Raw genomic sequence first — 17,885 nt, 5'->3', positions numbered from 1 at the left:
GTAGTCTTCTAGGTTGTTTTAATCTATGTTGACTGCCTTGGTCCAAGTGTGGGAAGTCATCTATGCTTCTAGGGAAGATAATTCCCATTTATTTCTATTTTGACTAGCTCCTTCTTTACAACTATATAAAAGGGTGATTGTCATTCATTGTAGATCAGATTTTGAAGAATATATTATATTGAGAGTTCTTTTTAACCTTTGTGGCATTACTTTAGGATTTATCTTTCAACCTAACAAGTTCCTAGTTCAAGGTAGTAAGATAATTTCTTCCTTGATATCTTTGATTTCTTTTTGGTATTCTTTCGAAGGCGGTTAGTTCTAAATACTAATTGTTGTCTTAAGTTACTCACAAAGCGGTCAGGATCTTAATCTACTGTTTTTGATTTGTTATCTCAAGTAAAGGCGTTAGATTTCTTCCTATAAATCTATACATTATTACTTGGATCTTGTCAAGACTTTAGAACTAACGTTCTTGGAAATTCGTGGATTGTTCCTTCGAATTTCCCATATCTTTTATTTTCTAGTTTTTAGATTCTTTTCTATATTTGCTTCCGTACTTCTTATATTTTAATTATAAATTTGGGATCTCCCCAACCTCGTTGTTATCACGACCCTACGTCACCCCGATAGAGTATAATTGAACTTGAGCCCTATGCATATACTATGATAATATAAGCATGTTATGATGATGATATTACTATTACACCGCGCCTATTTGGCCGGGCAGTCACCGCCAAGGCGGGCAGCTATACACCATGGCCAGATGGCATGGGTAGACACCATTAGTGGGCAGCGTGAGATGATACCCCGGACGCGGGAGGCACGGGCTAATGTTATTGATTATCACACCGATCCTATATGGACGGGCAGCTTATACATTATGCATATATGATATACTGATGAGTATGAGTAAGACAGCATGCATTACTTCGATTATAATTGTCAGTCAGATACAGCTATTTCACATTGGTATTCTCTTTACATCATTGTCTTATTTCATCGTTTATGCCTCTCATACTCAGTACAATATTCGTACTGACGTCCATTTTTCTTGGGACGCTGTGTTCATGCCCACAGGTAGACAGAGAGGTGAGCTTGATCTAGATTCTTAGTAGCTGTTAGCTGATTGAGAGCACTCCATTGTTCGGAGGTGCTCATGATTCTTCTTTTGGTATATAAGTACATTTTGGGCATGGCGGAGTCTTGGTCCGTCTATATGTTTAGTATGTCAGTAGAGGCTCGTAGATACGCAGTGTGGGTTAGATGGTCTCACAAGTTTATTACAGCATGCATGTATATTATATATACTGATTGTGTTTTCCACCGGAAAATGATTTTCATACAATTATGAATGATAAAGAAGCGTAAATAACTATGACAAGTGAGGAAATAAGGGGTGCTCGGTGGTCAGCCTCGGGTACCCGTCGCGGCCCCTAGCTGGGTCGTGACACAGAATCTCCTACCGGTGTGGCTACCTCAAATGGTTTTATCAACTCAGGTTCTATTCCGATTCTACTAGCAACAAAGGGAGATATATATGATAAGGTAGAGCCTGGATCTATCAATGCATATACGTCCCGAGAGAAAATCGATAATATACCTGTAACCACATTCGGTGACGCCTCCTGATCCTGCCTACTAGCCAAGGCATATATGCAATTTGAAGGACAGCTAGAACTGGAAGCTCCGCCACGACCTCTACCACAGCCTGCTGGTGTTTGAATACCCTGCCCCATAGGGCGCATAGCTACAGAAAAGGATGAACCAGCAACCGACCTAGTAGGCTGAGCCATACCATCTACACCATCTCCACAGGGACACACCCTCATCATATGGCCTTGACGGCCACAAGAAAAACAAGCAACTGTAACCCAGCGACATTCCCCAAAATGAGGCCTACTACATCGAGAACACCGAGGAAAAGGTGGCCTCGATTGACTCGAACCCCTGTTCATCTATGAACCTGAAGCCTTGGAGCTCTGACCGGCCCTTGAATACCCTGTGCTATCAAATCTCCTACCTGTGAACTGTGGGGGTGCACTCCGTGCTGGCTGGGAAGAATATCTAATATGCTGCTGAGGCTGCCTGCCTCGAAACTCACCAGGATGGCCAGCCGATCTAGCCCTCTTATGCTGGCTTCTGTCGCAATCTCTATCTAGCTAACGTCCTCTGTGTCGATCCTCTACCCCCTGTGCATATGCCTGTACCCGAGCGATATCTATACCTGGCTGAAGAGCCACTGCCATGTAGCCATCAATCAAGTAACGATCCAGTCCCATCACATAACGATGCACTCTATCAGCCATATCAGCTATAATAGTAGGCGCATATCTAGCCAATGAATCAAACTCAAGACTGTACTCTCGAACGCTCCTACCACTCTGCCTCAAATGTAAGAATCTATCAACTCTAGCTTGCCTCATCTATGGAGGCAGGAAGTGGCCAAGGAAGGCCTCTACAAACACATTCCATACTGCTGGAGGAGCACCCTCACCCCTAGATAACTCCCAAGACTCATACCAATTAACAGCTACATATCGCAACCGATACGAAGCCAACTCAACAGACTCAGTCTCAGAATCCCTAATTATCCTTAATGTACGCTGCATCTGCCGAATAAACTCCTGCGGATCATCCTCGAGCATTGACCCGAAAAACTCTGGAGGATTACAACTTAAGAAGTCACGAGCCCTCAAACTATTAGATCTATCCGCATGGTCAACTCCTAGTTCATGCTTGCGAGCCTGCCCTGCCACTAATCTGGTCAGCAGCTGAACTGTATCTCTCATGGCCCTATCCTCCGCTCCCGGCTGAGGAGCTGGAGGCTCAGGTACTGGGGCCTCGGGAGCTAGCGGTAGAGCTTCCCCCTGATCTGGAGCTGCTGCCTCTTCCCCCACATTCTTCTTTTGTAATGATGCACTATGACCCTTCTCCTTCAACTCCCTCATTTTGTTATAGATCTCACCCACTTGGGAGGGGGTCATAGGATTCAAGACATGTTTGACACCATTGTGGACAAGGGTGTATTGGTTAGTTCTCCTATTATGGTTGACGGACCTATCATATTGCCATGGTCGGCCAAGGAGAAGATGACACGCTTGCATGGGAACAACATCACATAACACCTCATCGTGACACTTCCCAACCGAGAATTTGATGATAGCTTGCCTAGTCACCTTCAACTCACCACATTCATTGAGCCATTGAAGTTTGTAAGGGTTTTCATGGCGGGTGGTGGGAAGTTTCAAGAAATCAACAAGGGTGGTACTAGCAACATTGGCACAACTCCCACTATCAATGATCATGATGCTAGTGTTTTGGTTAATGGTGCACTTGGAATGGAAGAGATTTTCCCGTTGACTTGGGTCATCTATTGCTTTGCTTATCATGGTTATTCGCACCACATAGAGAGGTACAATAGGCTCTTCATCACCTTCAACACCATCCCCTTCACTATCATGACGTTCATTCTCATGATTGCCCTCAACATCTCCTTCCTCACATTCCTCCTCATCCTCACTATAAGTGTCTCTCAAAATAAACGTTCTACGATTAGGGCACTCGCCTGCTCTATGACCGAAGCCATGATATTTAAAGCATTGAATAGGAGTTTTCGTACCTCCTTCTTTTGGAGCAAATTTCGGAGGTTGTTTGTCAACTTGCTTCTCAACTTGAGAATTCTTCACAAATGGTTTCTTGGCTTCTTGCATGGGGCCCTTGTTCTTTTTCCAATTGGAGGAGAAGGCTCCTCGTTCTTTGTTATTGTTCCACGAACTCACATAGCCCCTTGACTTGTTGATTTGGTCTTCCTTGAGACCCTCCTCTATTTCAATAGCCGCTTGAAGGGTCTCTTCAATGCTCCCATAATTACGGAGTCTCATTTGTGAGACAATGTCACCATTTAACTCGGCTCGGAACCGAGTCATAGCATTTAATGCATCCTCGTCAAAGTCGATTCTCATCTTGACAATTTGGAACTCATAATAGGATGACCAAGAGGGATTAGAATCCCTAATAACCTAAGCAATCACTCAACTCTCAAGAGTTACAATATCCAAATATCAAGTAATAATAATCAAAATAGTCTAAGTCTTCCATGAAGAAGAAGAGAACTATTTATACTATGCTAGAAAGAAAAGATAGTAAAAATGACATAAACACCCTTAATGAGACAAGGGCCTTGTTTGGCTATTCTTCTTTCTTCAAAATCTTGAAATCTCCTTTGCAAGAATAGCCAACTCTTCATCTTTTAGCCATTGTGCTAACTTCCCATTTCCTCTTCTTCTCCCCAAGCAATCTTCATTAACAAATGGACTTGGGATCCAAGGTGCTCATCAAAAGTATACTCAAGAGCCTCCCGCTTCATGAATAGGCTTTGCAAGTGTTGTAGTTCCCAGGCTTGGCTCCTTGTAAATGGCCTTGAGGCAAGTGGGCTTGCATCAAGATGTGGCGGTGTAGCAGAGCTCGCCGACTGGAGTACAACCTCAGCCATAGATTGGGCACGGGCCCTAGTAACTCTCCGGGTTTGACTAGTATCTCCAGCTACCGATTTGCCCTTCTGGGCAGCTGTCGCTTTCTTTGGAGGCATAGCTGTAAACACAATGATTTGTTAGGGAGGGATTATCCTTATAATATAGCTCTAATCGCACGATCTAGAGTAAGAAGGAAACGTAACATCCTAATTGTCCTGTAGCTTCCTGTTTATAGATGTGGTGCACAACACACCGATAAACAAGACTCTACTGGACACGGGTCTGTAGACACTTCGAGGATGAACTGCTTTTGTCATGACCCAACCCCATGGGCCATGACTAGTGCCCGAACTGGACACTCGTATACGAACCTGCTAGATATAGTCAGACTGAAACTAAGGACAGTATGGAAACTTGTAAAACAAATGAAAGACTCATAACGCCACATATCATAAACCTGTCTCCTTAGGAGTCACGGCTGACCACAGCATAACACAATATGCAAGCCGACAAGGCTGCCACTATATACGGGAATAGCCAAAACAAACCATATCGACACAGTCAGATACAACCCACATATGTCTACAAACCTCTAAGAGTGTACAAGTGAAACATGATGGGACAGGGCCCCGCCGTACCCCTGGATATGCATAAGTCTACATCAAAAGATCTGTACCAAAATAATCTAGGCTCCGAAACAATGGAGCTCTCCAAAACAGCTGAGCAGAAGTCCTAAGCTTGAGGATCACCAAACCGAGTGTCTGTACCAGCGGGCATGAAACGTAGCCCCAGAAAAAAGGGGGTCAGTACGAGATATGTACTGAGTATATAAAGTATGAAATACAATAAAGAAAATCATAACTGAATAAAAGATTACAGGAGGCAAGTATGATAATCAAAGATACCAATGCACCTGGCCTTACGAGATGAGAATCATGCATGTCTATATCATATACCATACCCGGCCCATTATGGGACTCGGTGAATAAAGTCATCATATACCATACCTTGCCCATCATGGGACTCGGTGCCATAATCATATCATCATATATACACAGACGTACCCGGCCCTCTAGTGAGGGACTGTCACGACCCAGCTAGGGGGCCGCGATGAGCACCCGGTGCTACCCCACCCGAGCACCCCCTTATCGTACATAACATAACATCTAGGTGAACCATAAGTCAATGCGTGCTTTTCTTATCGTTAATCATATTGATCCCATTAGACGACCATAATCATTTAACATATCATAGGCATCTATGCCACATCATAAGTACAAGGCCGACGTGGCTAACAAAAGATATACAAAACATGGGCCGACATGGCCGAACATCTCTACCCACATACACATGACCACGAGCCTCTAAGAGTATGACATATCGTATGAGCGAGACAGGACCCCGCTATGCCCATAATTATGTACACAAAAGAATAGGTACCCAAAAGCTACGACTCCGAAAGAAATGGAGCTCTGTTATGCAATCTCTGAATAAGCAACTATGGATCAAGTCTGTTTCCCTGTGCACCTGCGGGCATGACGCAGCGTCCACAAACAAAAGGACGTCAGTACGAAGAATGTACTGAGTATGTAAAGCATGATCAACATCGATATATAAGCATAATGAACAACATATGAAATAGCATTGGAGGGGAGACAATAATATCATCGTCATAGTACTTACCTGCCTTTCGTAAGACTTTCCATTTTTCATACGTATTAGTACACCTACGTCATCATCCGTATCCCATAATAGTACTCGTACCATACTTGTGCTCATACTCGTATACATGTCCTTATTCATATTCTTATACATAGTCTTATCACATTCATATTCATATTATATACATAGTCATTTCATATACATAGCATTTACATAGCATACCCGACCTCATAGGATCAGTGTCTTATACATGCTTGGCCAACCAAGGCTCAAGGTCATACATACCTGGCCCTACCTAGGAATCAGGGTTATCCGTACCATCTGCAGAGGTGTGCGCGCGTTTCGTAATCGTATACATACTTTATACATAATCATACATATAGTCTTACCCGGCATCCTAAGCTCGGGGTCTTATCATAGCCCTTCATAGGCATACATATGCATATATCATAGCTCGTAAGCATCTCTAATCTCATTTTACTCTCATCATCATTACTATCCTCATCATTATCGTTACATCTACATTATAGACTTACTCGTCATATGAGGAACATAGTATAATTATAGTACATATCAAGGGTCGTGAGCTTATGAGCTCGGAATGTCAACCATGTGAAGACAACATACTCATATAGAGGAATTAGGAATTTGGCCAAGAACCATGCCTTATGAAAGAAGGGTTAGCCTTACATACCTTTCCGTCGAACTATTCTACACTTTCACGTTACCTTCCAATGCTAGCATTTATACCTTCATTAATATCATAATAATGGCCATTAGTCATTCACATCATCCACATTATCTAGATTCCTCAATTTGCCTCTAATTCACCCACATTCATGGTCATAACATCCAACTTCGTCCATTCGTCTAAAGTGTCTAGTTCATGATCTTAATACCTTTTATAACACATTCATATCAAAACACAACAACATTCATAACTCAATTCAAACTATTTCTCAAAATGTCACTATTCATCATTCATGACCTAGTTAACCACATTTTCTACAATCCATGTATTTTTATTCTCCAATACCTTAAACATCTTGTAAAAATCATGAATCTTACCTTAGAAGTTGTAGGAACAAGCTTTGGTTGATAATACTCCTCTTTGAGCAAAACCCTAGTTTTTCTCCATTTGGATTTTTTTGACTTGGATGATCCTTGATGATTTCCTTATCCTTGATTCACTTGTCTTAATGTTATTGATGGCTTATAATCCTTGAAAACTAATATAATAAATGTAGAGAGAAGTTTTAGAGAGAAGTGGTGTAATGTTGTAATGAAATAAAATAAGTCTTGATCCTCATATTTAATGAATTGGAAAATCTGTGCTGGGTGAACAGTGGTCGACCATGGAGGTTTACAGTCCGTATTTCAGTTTACGGACCGTCCCTCGTGGTCGTCTTTAAGCTTAAGCAGGACCAGAAACTTTGGCCTGCATGCATGGTGATTTACGACCATGGTTTACGGGCCGTAAATCACTTTACGGTCCGTCCACCAGGTCGTGTTTAGCCATTTCCTCGGCTGGCAGAAAGTTGAAGTTGGGCATGCCAGTTTACGACTTCATGTTTACGGACCGTATTGCACTTTACGGTCCGTATTTTGCACTATACGACCACTGGGCAGTTTTGCCAACTTTCAATTTTTCTCATTTCTCGACTTTTCATTCTAATCATCCACATCCCTTTACATACATTTCCCATGAAACATTATACACTCGCACTCCTCGCACACATCATTAGTTCATTTACTTGCGTACCAACGGGAAATTTTCCGAGGTGTAACAGGGACTCGGTGAAAAATGCAGTGAAACTGTGCACGAAAGCATACCCGACCCGGGACTCGGTGAAAGCTATATTAAAGGCATGCATAAGCAGAATAATGAGCAACCATATGCAAACTATATCATCATTGAGGCTCAATAGAATAATTAGAATGAACTAACACTTGAGAATCAAAGACAACAATCATGTCAGGCACCCCTCGAATATCACTATGGATTATATCAAATAGAACTTCAGGAATCATAGACACGTATCAGGACATACATAACGAAATAGCTTCTGGAAATCAAGAACATTAGCCATCCTAGTGTCTCTAAGAATAGGAGCTTCTTTAGAGTTTATACATTCGTCGTCTGTTTGTCTCACGTAGATCATGCCAAAAAGAAAGAAGGGTTAGCTTTACATACCTTTGACGTTTAATCCGTGATTTGATATGTATACGCTACCCGAATTACCTCAACCTATATTAAGACGTTAAGAGCTATAGTTAAGCTACAGAAAGGCTTAAAACGTATTTCGAAGTTAGTAACTCATTTCTAGAAAATTGGGCGGCATTTCCCCTATATCGCTTACTTCCCTCACATCCAAGCTAACTATACCGCACCCAGAACGACATCAACAACTACACGTCCAAATTACCATACCTATATCAACAACTAGTCAAAACAAGGTCCAAGAACACCTAATCCAATTCATGTCTCAACAATCTCTTAAAAACAACTAAAACTTTAAATATCAAGATTCCTTCATTTTTAACACATAATCCATAACAAAAATCAAACCTAATCCACCATTATTAAATTAAGACAACTCCGATTCTGGCCGATTACAACGTCAACAATAATCATGCAATTTTCTTACTTCCAATTTCGTCTAGTACAATTTAATCTCTCCATTACAACATCATAACTCCAATTACATTACAAGAAGAAGAAATCTTACCTTAAATTAGTTAGGACAAATTCAACAATTACTTGCACCAATTGTACCACTTCTTTTTCCCCAATTTAAATTCTAACATGGCATCTCCATCCCAGAGGAACAAGGTCGTCAATTCAAAAGAATAAGAAAGTTTGATACAATTCGAGTAGCATCAAGACCTTTTACAAGGAGCCAAGTGAGGGAACTTCAAGCTATGCAAGCATTGTTCATGAGGAGGGACATACTTGAATACACTCTAGCACCTTTCCGGGGATTTCAAGTGTTCATGATAGCATGGGAGGATGGTTTGGCGAAGAGGGTTGAAGATGGTCATACTTGCAATGTGGCTATCACTTGAAGATTTGCAAATTCAAGCTTTGTTCCCAAAAGAAGACACCCAAACAAGGGCCTTACTTCATTAAGGGTAAAAGTGTAATAGTGTAGTTGTCTTCTTTTGAGCCTTAGTATAAGTAGTAGTTTCTTTCATTTTAGAAGACTCTAACTATTTTGATTATTATTACTTGATATTTGGATAATGTAACTCTTGAGAGTTGAGTGATTGTTAGCCTTGGATTGGGTGTTTGTTGAGAGGATAGGTTATTAGGGATTTTAATCCCTCTTGGTCATCCTAAGAATTTGGTTGCTTCTTGTTCTTCAATTTAGAGGTCTTAGTTTTCTATAACTTGGGTTGCTAAATTAAGTCTAAGTTGTGTCAAATTATCTATCTTTTTTATTTCTTGCATTTTTCTTGTTGTTTCGTTTCCAATATGGTATCAATTGGTATCAGAGCTTAGTTTAGGTTTTGTTCCACCAAATCTAATCTTGGGGTTTGATTCAACAAAAAAAAAACGAAATTAAAAAAAAAAATTGAAATAAAAAAAAAATGAATTTTCTTGTTGATTTTGTTGAATCTAGTGTTAGATTAGAGTTTCTTAGTGTTTCTAGAGTCTAAATCTTCAATTTGCAGTTAGGGTTTGTGTTCCACCATTGATGAGCTTCAAAGCTTCGAGAACAAGGTTGGTGGGTTTGAAGAAGGTGAAACATTGAGGGTTCAAGTTGATTGGGGTTTGTTCTCTAGTTGATAAGGACTCTAAATCCGAAATTTGGAGGTATTTGGCTAAGGATTGAAGGATCTACCATTTTTTAAATTTGAAGCTTTGAAAACTTCAAGAACCTGAAAGTGGGTCTTGTTGAAGAAGGTGAAATTGAGGGTTGAAACCTATTGGGCTTTGTTCTCTACATCAAAGAGAACTTAAATCCGAAATTTGAGCCAATTTGGAGTTGATTTGAGGGTAGTTGAATTTTTGAATTGTTCTTGTGTTCTTGAAGACCTTCAAATCTTCATAAGGAAGAAGACTCTCCAAAGGGTCATTTGATCCAAAAGTTATCAAATAAAGTTGTGAAAAAGTGTTTGTGGGCCCAACAAAAAAAAAACAGAAATACTTAGTCTAAATTTCTGATTTTTGCAAAAAAAAAAAAAAAAAAAACACCGAATTGGCCCATATGCGACATTACATGCAACACATGCGAGTCGCATGTAGACCCTGCTAGTCGCGGGTGGTGTCGCACCTTGTGATAGAGAGTTGAACATTTTGGGAGCATCATCCGCGAGACATAGATCACCATCGCAGGTAGAACCTGCTAGTCGCGGGTGGTGTCGCACCTTGTGACAGAGAGTTGACATTTTTGCTGCATCATCCGCGAGCCGCGGATCACCTTCGCAGGTTGCACCCGCGAGTAGCATGTGCTGCACAGGCATAGCATGTTGCGCAGTTCAGGTTTTTCAACTCTAATTCTCTTTGATTCCATTCCTAATCCTTTTCTTTGATTCTTACAACTAATTAACAACTAGTAATCAACCTTATTAGTTGCTAATTAGTTCTTGTGTCCGCATTTCTTTCGTGCCAATTCTTTCATTCTTTTCGTCGTTTTGCTTCGTTGTTAATTTCTTGGTTCAAGTCCGTTAGATTGAATTGAGTCGTCTGTCTTTCTTAGTCTAACATGAATCTATTCCGACCAAGAGTAGAATTTGAACCCTTGTGACTAGTCGACATTAACAAGCACACAATCTTTGGCGGAACCAATTTGTGAGACAATCAAAGGTGCGCATACTTGAACGATTGTGAGTTGATCTTACTAATCTAACGTGTTTTCTTGTTTTGTTGAGTGTCTTAATAGGTACCATGGCAACGGAGGACGAAACTCGAGTTCCCACCGGGGAACTCACACTAGCTGATGTAATGAGGGCCTTACAAGCCTTGAACGATAAGGTGGATAGTATGGGTGGTCGAATGGAAAACATGGATAGTCGAATGGCAAACATGGGTGGTCGAATGGAACACTTGGGAAGTAGGGTGGAAGCAATTGAAGGAGGTAGTAGGGAGGTCTCATATTCGCCCCGAGTGCAATACCAAGGTGTCACAAGTGGAGCTACTCGAAGCACTTCACTTACATTGTCAGCCGGCACCTTCCATCATCTATATAACCCCACTGATACAAGACTAACTCCATCGAGCTTCATGAAGATGGAGTCTTTGAAGATCATGGGAGGGACATAGGATGGCCTTCAAGATATGGGAGATAGCTTCGATGGAAGGCTTCAAGAACGTCACATTCAAGATATGGAATATAGCTTGGGAGGCTATTTGGAGAAGGAGGCTATGCATGCAAAAGGGGCTAGTAATTAAATACAAGCCTTTTCAAGTTTCACTTCCATGGAAGACATCCAAACAAGGCTCTTACTTCATTAAGGGTATAATTGTAATAGAGCTAGTTGTCTTCCTTATTTTCTTAGTATAAATAGTAGACTAAACATTTCAATAGGGAACTTTTGATGAATTGATTAATTGATTAATTGATGAGTGATTTTGAGAGTTGTCTCTAGTGAGAGAAACTTGTGAGAGAGGCCATGGATGGCTCTTGTTGAATCTTTGATTATTGAGAGGTTGGTTGCTTGGGAATTTAATCCCCTTGAGGTCAACTTAAGAGTTAGGTGCTAATTCGTTGTGTAATTAGGAGGTCAAGACTTTAATATAGTTTTGGTTGCTTAATTCTCTCTAAGCTTGTGTCTATCTTTCTATCTTTTCTTTCCCTTTTGTTATCTTCTTAATTTCTCGCTTCCGCGTATCCGTTATGGTATCAATTGGTATCAGAGCTTAGTTTAGGTTTGTTCCACCAAATCTAATCTTGGGTTTTGATTCAAAAAAACAAAATCGAAATTCAAAAAAAAAATTGAATTTTCTTGTTGATTTTGTTGAATCTAGTGTTAGATTAGAGTTTCTTAGTGTTTCTAGAGTCTAAATTTTCAATTTCGAGTCAATTTGGAGTTAGGGTTTGTGTTCCACCATTGTTGAGCTTCAAAGCTTCAATAACAAGGTTGGTGGGTTTGAAGAAGGTGAAAAATTGAGGGTTCAAGTTGATTGGGGTTTGTTCTCTAGTTGATAAGGACTCAAATCCGAAATTTGGAGGTATTTGCCTAAGGATTGAAGGATCTACCATTTTTGAAATTTGAAGCTTTGAAAATTTCAAGAACTTGAAAGTGGGTCTTGTTGAAGAAGGTGAAATTGAGGGTTGAAACATATTGGGCTTTGTTCTATACATTAAAGAGAACTTAAATCCGAAATTTGAGCCAATTTGGAGTTGATTTTAGGGTAGTTGAATTTTTGAATTGTTCTTGTGTTCTTGAAGACCTTCAAATCTTCATAAGGAAGAAGACTCTCCAAAGGGCCATTTGATCCGGAAGTTGTCAAACAAAGTTGTGAAAAAGTGTTATAAGACCCAAAAGAGGAAGATACCAGGTTTTGTGGGCCCAAGTACAAGGAAAATTCAGAGGAAAAAAAAGCATCGAATTGGCCCATATATGACACTACATGCGACACATGCGAGTCGCATGTTGAACCTGCGAGTCGCAGGTGGTGTCGCACCTTGTGACAGAGACTTGAACGTTTTTGGGGTGCATCATTCGCGAGACGCAGATCACCATTGCAGGTAGAACCTGCGAGTCGCAGGTGGTGTCGCACCTTGTGACAGAGAGTTGAATGTTTTTGGGGTACATCATCCGCGAGACGCAGATCACCATCGCAGGTAGAACCTGCGAGTCGCAGGTGGTGTCGCACCTTGTGACAGAGAGTTGATAATTTTGGGCGCATCATCGGAGAGACGCAGATCACCATCGCGGGTTGAACCTGCGAGTCGCAGGTTCTGCATTTGGTATACTCAAGGTACCTTTTCAAGTCCAAATTTCATTTCATTCCACTTCCATTTCTCAAGAATTTCTTGATCCTTAGTTGATGGTATTGTGTCCCTAATCCTTGTGTCACCGTGTGATGGTTGCGCGAAACACAACCAAAGCACAGCCTCCTGTGAGGTTTTCTGAATTGGCTGATGTATTGGGCCCACTCAATCTAGGATATTTCCATTTTGGGGTGGAAAAACAACTTTTGACAACTTTGAAAAAAATATTTTGGATCAAATACCCTCTTTGGTCTTCTTCTCCAATATGAAGATATGAATGTTCTTATGAACACCAAGAACACCCAAATGCAATCTAGGACCAAATCAACTCCTTTTTCCTCCAATTTTCAGATCCAAGCTCCCTTTGATATGGAGAACAAAGCCCACTAATCAATTAATCCCAATTTCAACTCAATCACCAAACCCACTTTTTGAATTTTCAAAGCTTCAAATTCCAAAAATGGTAGATCCTTCAATCCTTAGCCAAATACCTCCAAATTTCGGATTTAGAGTCCTTATCAACTAGAGAACAAACCCCAATCAACTTGAACCCTCAATTTTTTCTCCTTCTTCAAACCCACCAACCTTGTTCTTGAAGCTTTGAAGCTCAACAATGGTGGACCACAAACCCTAACTCCAAATTGACTCGAAATTGATGATTTAGACTCTAGAAACACTAAGAAACTCTAATCTAACACTAGATTCAACAAAATCAACAAGAAAATTCGATTTGTTTTTTGAATTTCGATTTTTTTTTTGTTGAATCAAAACCCAAGACTAGATTTGATGGAACAAACCTAAGCTAAGCTCTGATACCAATTGATACAACAACGGATACGCGGAAACGAGAAATTAAAAGATAAACAAAAGGAAAAGTAAAGGATAGATAGATTGACACAAAAATAGGCACAATTAGGTAACCAAGGTTCTTCAATAACCAAGACCTCCTAATTACACTCTAGATAGCACCAACCTCTTAGGATGACCTCAAGGGAATTGAATTCCCAAGCAACCAATCCTCTCAACAATCAAAGATTCAACAAGAGCCATCCATGGCCTCTCTCACAAGTTTCTCTCTCTAGAGATAACTCTCAAAGTCACTCATCAATTTATCAATTCATCAAAATCCCTAAATTAAATGAAAGACAGGCTATATATACAAGCTAAGTAAAAAAGACTAATAGGCAATTACAATGCTACCCTTAATGAAGTAAGAGCCTTGTTTGGCTAGTCTCCTTAGTGTAGTCTTCAATTCAAGGATTGACCTTCAATGGCCAAACACGTCTCTCCTTGCATAGTTGGCCCTCTAATCAACCTTGCATGCATGGCCTTCTTGCAATCATAACCCTCCTTGCGCAAAGCAGCAACTTGCACAAATAGCCCTGTGCGCAAATAGCCATCTTCCGGCCTTGAATCACCCAAGCTTGCAATTGTAGCCACTTTAAGAGGCAAGCCTTGGGACTTGGACTCTTGACTTCTTCTCCCATGCTATCTCCCATAGCTTGAAGGCCCTCCAATGACTCCATTTAAATGCTCCCAAAGCTTCATCCTCCATGAATCCGCTTCCAACATAAATCCTTGGAGAAGTTTGAGTAGTTGAGTCATTTGTGCCATTTAGGATTGTATCATCCTCCCCTTCTTCAAAAGGATTCGTCCTCGAATATGTACCTTGCAAAATATGGAAGAGAATGAGTACAAACCCTTTCACAAAACAAGCAAGGTAGTCATCATATGGCCAATGATAATACCTAAAGTAAGCAAAGCATGCAACCAATATATTAAATGGCTTGCTTTTATGATATAACCAAGCATCAAATGGATTTAGAAAGAACATGTATCCAAATAATGCCAAAGACACTTGGCTATTCAAGTGATTTTGACAAAAGGGTAAATCAAAGAAACCAATGCAAATAGAAATCCCAACATGCAAGTCTACATTGGTCCTAGCAATTAAGAAGCATACATCTCACCTTAAGTCAAGAAACAAGTGAAATCCCTCATGACTAAGTGCAATATCACCAATAAGCCCAACCCAAGTCAAAGGTCCAATCATCACACTATCCCACCTAGAGTAAGGAATTACTCCTAAGACACCGGGGTCAAACAAAAAAGCATCATCCACACTAATTTTTCCACGTTCCCCATGCAAGCCCAACATGAAATCAAGTAATAACACTAGCAAATTATCACATGAATGGAAAGAAGTGTTACCACTATACTCAACACACCAAGAAGTTACCTTCATGGCTTTAGAAAGCCCAAGAATAAGCATGAGCCAAAAATACATACCGTCCTTGAAGGAAGTACAAGATGTGACGTCATACCCAAGTGTAGTCCAATAAGGTCCTTTCAAATGGTCTTCATCATCAAGGCTCCTCTTTTGACAAGACTTCATAAGCAAGTTAGTCAAATAATCAAGTTTATCAAGAGAGAGAGTTTTACCATTATGCCCATTCAACCTATGCCAAGCTAAGAGTAGCATCTCCTCACCTCTTAGGTTAGAAGATCTAGCATAGTCCTTCCAAGAAGTATGCCCATGTTCATGTATGTCACTCCCCTTCTTTAAAGAACATTTTTCACTTTCGAAAGCCATTCCAAAATTCGACGTTGGTCCATCAAGTGGGTCATAAGCCCTCAAGAAGGATTTTTCGTCATCGGGAATGGTGTCAATAACTTCAACCACCCCATGCTTGTCTTTAAGACCAAGCCCATCATCATCCCATAGTGGGTTACTAAATACCTTGTAATCTCCAAAGGACACTACATTTGCAACATTACCAAACTTCCCACTAGGTACATGACTATTTACATGATCAATTACATTAATATCATCACTAAATTGAGGGTCATTAAGCACATCACAAGGTTCCTCAAATAGTGGATTTTCATAGCAAACAATTTGATCAATACAAGTATCCACACTAGTTGGACGCAAATCAATCTTCTAAGAAGACTCAACTCGGTCATCGCTAGGATCAACTAGTGGGTGAGCTATCATTTCACATGACAATGTACTAACATGCAAATCATAGGAATCAACACTAGGTGGACACAACTTGAACTCAAAAGAAGAGTCAAGATAGTCATCAATAGGATCAACTAGTGTTAGATCACCCATATCAAACATATTATCAATTGTCACAATTGCACTAAGCTCATCACAAGGCAAAGACTCATTAAGCTCAATTAAAGACAAGCTATCATTTACACTCACTTCGACAACATGATCAATCACATCATTTGTGTTGTTAAGATTAGCTATCTTACCTTGAAGTTCACACGAAGAATTTCTGTTACCAATTGTAGAGATGGTCTTGTCCTCTATTCCTCCTTTCAAGTACGGGAGTTCTTCACGTGAAGACTCCTTTAGCAATTCGTTTCCTGGAGTACCTATAAAAGCTTCTTGGTGTTCATGCAAACTCCTTTGACCAATGGAAGGAATGGTTGTGGCCACTGTCCTTGCCTTCAAGCATGGGGTTCTCTCAAGAGGGTTACCCCCCAAAGATTCATTTCTTCTCACATGTGGCTGGGGATATTGGCTTCTCAATATCCTTTTCATGTCCTCCCAAGTCTTGATGGGACTCCTCACTTGTCTTCCACAATATTTCACGTACTCCCAATGTTCGACAAGCCTTGCATAAAAAGCTCTACAGGCTAAGTCCATCTTCCTTAGTCGTGAGTAGTTGTAGCTAGCAAAGATTTCGTCCATCATGAGTTCCCATTCATAAAACTCTTCACCACTAGCGCTCATACATAAGGTAGGCCAACTCACATTGGATTCGTTCTATGAAGTATGTTTGGAAATAGAGGTGTCCCCCGTTCATTCACAACATACTTATGCCAATTTGGTTCATCCGCAATCCCATGGTCTTGAAATCAAGCAAACCCAAAGCACACGTCACAATTGTCCATAGGAAGTATTTCGCAACACACTTCCTCCTGGTATTCCCCATAAGAGAAAGGCACATATGCCACATTAGTTAACCTTCCCTTTTGCTTTGCGGTTTTCACTATAGATAACCCCAACCCAACCGCAAGACGAGGAGTAACATTGCATTCACTAAAGTAGTCATCAATTTCAAGACGAATCCTCTCCTCTTTCAACACCCTCACTGGCATTGAGTAACATCTTCTATCCATGGCGTAGTACCTGCAAAGAATACTTAGCAAACACGTTAGTAGTAAAGAACCTCACCACGCTCGTGTTTACACTCGTTCGTGCTCGGCTAGCACCACTCAAATGAACTCACACACCTTTTACCACTCAAATGGATTGGCCGATGTTGATTCTCGATTGGATTCAGTTGCTTGCAAGGTACACAATTGCTATTCGAGATCAGAATGGATTCTTGTTAGACTCGAAGAAAGAGGACGACTCAATTAAAACAAACGCACTTGAGCCAAGAAATTAACAACGAGGTAAAAATGAAAAAAAGCTTAAAGGAATTGGTACGAATGAAAATAGGACTCAAGAACTAGTTAGAAACTAATAAGATCGATTACTAGTTGTAACTAGTTGTAAGAATCGAAGAAGGGAAGTTAAGAAGTAATCAAACCGTTTTCGAGCACTTAGACAATCTTCTGCAGGTCGTGCGTTAGCTATGCGTCGCACACCCGTCGTACAAAACACCCCTCTCTGAATCTGACACTTAGACAATTTTCAGAGTTTTCATAGTCGTGTGATGGCCATGCGTCGCACAAGGATCTCACAAAATACCCCTCTCTGAATCTTTGCAACACACACTGATTTTTTTGAGATTCTGGCAATTTTTTTTTTGGTCATGCGATGGCTGCGCGACGCACAGCCAGA

The sequence above is a fragment of the Lycium barbarum genome, chromosome 7 (assembly GCF_019175385.1).
Source record: "Lycium barbarum isolate Lr01 chromosome 7, ASM1917538v2, whole genome shotgun sequence".
Lineage (NCBI taxonomy): Eukaryota > Viridiplantae > Streptophyta > Magnoliopsida > Solanales > Solanaceae > Lycium > Lycium barbarum.
This window is presented reverse-complemented; position numbering follows the sequence as displayed.